Source organism: Nycticebus coucang, chromosome 17 (genome assembly GCF_027406575.1).
Source record: "Nycticebus coucang isolate mNycCou1 chromosome 17, mNycCou1.pri, whole genome shotgun sequence".
Classification (NCBI taxonomy): Eukaryota; Metazoa; Chordata; class Mammalia; order Primates; family Lorisidae; genus Nycticebus; species Nycticebus coucang.
In genome coordinates, this window is record NC_069796.1 from 84,186,370 (window position 1) to 84,189,755 (window position 3,386).

The 3,386-nt window shown below is 47.6% G+C and overlaps 1 pseudogene; it reads right to left on the reverse strand.

The window, feature by feature from the left end:
• Nucleotides 1–363: 363 nt before the first annotated feature.
• LOC128569159 (zinc finger protein ZPR1-like) lies at nucleotides 364–1,837 on the reverse strand (annotated as a pseudogene).
• Nucleotides 1,838–3,386: the final 1,549 nt, after the last annotated feature.

The window sequence follows — 3,386 nt, forward strand, 5'->3', positions numbered from 1 at the left end:
ATGTGAGGCTTGGCGTCTATGGCTCAAGTGGCTAAAGCGCCAGCCACATACACCTGAGCTGGCAGGTTCAAATCCAGCCTGGGCCTGCCACATAACAATGATGGCTACAACCAAAAAATAGCCGGCGTTGTGGTGGGCGCCTGTAGTCCCAACATAGCATTATGTGGAGGAAGGGTAAAGACTTGACAGGAAAAAAGTGATAATGGCATGCCCCATGGTTCTTTCTGGGTTTCTTCCCAGGGTGATTCAAAACCTCCAAAATAAGGTCAAGTAACACAGTAGGCTTGCTCTTGCATCACAAGCTGTTTAGAAAGTATGTGTAGGTCTCTGACTCACACCAGGTGTCCTCCTCACTATGGGCAAGGACTAGTGGGGAGAATATTCCCAGCCTTATTCCAAGAGGAATAAATAGCACTGCAGTATGAGCAGCACTGGAGGTCGGCCCACGGCCCACCCACTGCTACTGCTATGGAGCTGGGCCTGCCTCATGGCCCTCCGTCTTCATGTCATTGAGTCCTAGCTCTTCGTTTGGGTCAAAGGTGTGCTCATGATGCTCCACCTTCATCTCAGGATCATCTTCAGGTGCATACACATTCTGCAAGTAACTGTTTCCTGCTGGATCATCCATAATAAAGTGGGCCTTCACGTTACCCTTGATGATCTGGTCCAACTTCTAGCTAAACTCCTGCAATTTCTCCGTCTGGCCAGGATTGGAACTGTCACCCAGTGTGAAAGCATTCTTGGTCACCAGTTCCCTGACGTCTTTTAGCAGCCCCTCCACTGTGGTGAACTTGTCCCCGAGGACAGCCATTCCCAGTTCAAATTCTATCTCTGGAATTTCCACACTACAGGTGTCAGACTTAAGGAGGTCTCTGGTCATATCTGAGGGATCTGTGATGTGGAGGGTGATCCTGGTACCCAATTGCTCCACTGCTCCTCCAGATTTTGCCTCATTGGTCTGATGCCACGGTACTTGCAGTTGGTAGCCATGATGATAAATAACCTCCTTAAAGTGAGGCAGTTGTACTAGCTTCATGTTGGTCTGAGCTGGGGCATTGCGTTCAGTTCAGTTTGTGTTGAACTGCAGCACTTCATTTCTGAGATCCTCTTCTTCTGGCTTCTCTGCTGGTGCTTCTGCTTGGAGCCCCAACATCTCATCCTGCTGTAGGGTCTAGTTGTAGCGTGTGATCACCCGGGCGTCGTCTTTCTGGGGAGCATGGGGGTTTTCCACAAAGCTGTTTCCTGCAGGATCATCTATAATCAGAGTGAAAGTGGAGGCCACTTGCTTTAGTGCCTTCAGTTTGCCAATGAACTCATCAATTCTTTCAGCTGTGGCATCTTTGTTTGCCCTTCATGTGGGCTGGTCCAGCTCCAGGCCAGAGATAGCACGGTTGATCAATCCTTCAACAGTGGTGAGAGTTCCCTTCTGGCTGAAGGCAGGAATTTCAAAATCCAGCTCAGGGATCCCTGTGGTGGCAGAGTCAGTCTTCACTACTTCTCGGTTCATGTCCTCCAGGGCCCTGACAGTCAAAGTGACAGACTCATGCCCTGGTCCTGGATCCTGCCTGTCAACTGGATCTCTGTGTCGTTCCAGTGACAGTGCTCACAGGAAAAAGAGCTCACAATTATTTCTCTGAAGAAGGGGATCTTGGTGAGCAGGAGGCGCGTTATGCTGTTGTTGTAACAGTTCATGCATAGTGACTCCACCTCGGTGGGCTGCTGCTTGTCATTTTTGGCGCTGACGGGCCTGAAGAAGTGAGTGATGAAGCTGGGGCGGACGTTGACGGGGCGGTGGCGGCTTCCGGGGCACGGGTTCTACAGTCCCGCTGGCCGCCATCCCCAGCCTACATATTTTATTAACATTCTGCTTTAACTACAATGTAAGCTCCACAGGTGTAAGCTCCACGGGGCTTTTTTTTTTTTTTTCTTTTTTTGAGAGGGAGTCTCACTGTGTCGCCTTGGCATCACAATTCATAGCAACTTCAAACTCTTGGCCTTAAGTGATTCTCTTGCCTCAGCCTCCCGAGTAGCTGGGCACCCACCACAACCCTCGGCTATCTTTTGGTTGCAGTTTTCGTTGTTTAGCAGGCCGGGGGCGGGCTTGAACCTGCCAGCCTCAGTGTATGTGGCTGGTGCCCTACTCACTGAGCTATAGGCACTGAGCCTCCACAGGGCTTTTTTATTCTGTTCTCTCCTATATCTCATGTGGGAGAAGTGCTTAACACTCATTAGGCCCTCTATAAATATTTCTGGAATGGGGAGAGGGAGTGCAGGGAGGGGGGACGATGGGCAGAGGGAGGGTGATAGGTGGGATTACATCTGCGGTGCATCTTACAAGGGTACATGTGAAACTTAGTAAATGTAGAATATAATTGTCTTAACACAATAACTAGGAATATGCCAGGAGGGCTATGTTAACCAGTGTGATGAAAATGTGTCAAACTGTTTATGAAACCAATGTATGGTGACCCATGATCACATTAATGTATGCAGCTATGATTTAATATTAATAAGAAAAAAAATATTTCTGGAATGAACAATGGTCCACAAGAGATAGACCCCTGAATCCCAGGGAAATAGTTTGGCCTTGGCAATCTGTGACAGATTTCTAAACCCCTAGGAGGCAGGAAAAGGGTAGCAGATGCTTTTGGAATTTCTGTTCATATCTGATCAGCCCTCCTCTGACTTGAGCCACAGCTGTGATGGCTTTGTGTATACTGTCAGCGCCACATTTCAAGTGTCTACTAGGGGGTTTCTCTGCCTTTCTGCTTCAGAGCTGTCTCCTCAGCCTTGGGAGCTCTCTCGACCCACAAACATAGTCTAGTAGTGAGGATAGGTAATGCCTTATGGGACACCTTTCTACCAGTAGGGGACAGAAGCCAAAACACTACAATGTAAAAAAATTTATTAATTTTTTCCCCATTCTGTGTCCCTCGTCCCACTCTCTGTCACCTGTTCCCTAGAATCTACTCCATCCAAGTTCTAGACTCAAGCTCTGCCTAGAATCTGGGGGCGATTCAAGCTAAGGCAATTGGTACTGGAAGTAACATCAGAAGGAATAGGAATCTAGAACTGGATGACTTACCATCCAGAAGGCAGCAAAGACATCTGCAGCACACACTGTTGGTAAGTGATAAGCTCCTGGTGTCCCCGAAAGCATAAGACTCCTACCAGTGGTAGATTAGAATGAAATAGGAGTGGAAGGGAAAGCTTGGCTTATGTAGTTGCATTAGCTTGAAAGATATAAAATAGCAAGGATTATGGAAGTAGCTAGCCTTTCTAAACTGCCTTAGATGTTTTTTTTTTTCTTAAGCCAGTCTAATTTAGCAGTTGGGGGTTGAATACCAACTTTAGTGACACTAATATTAATAAGCTCCAGTATCCTT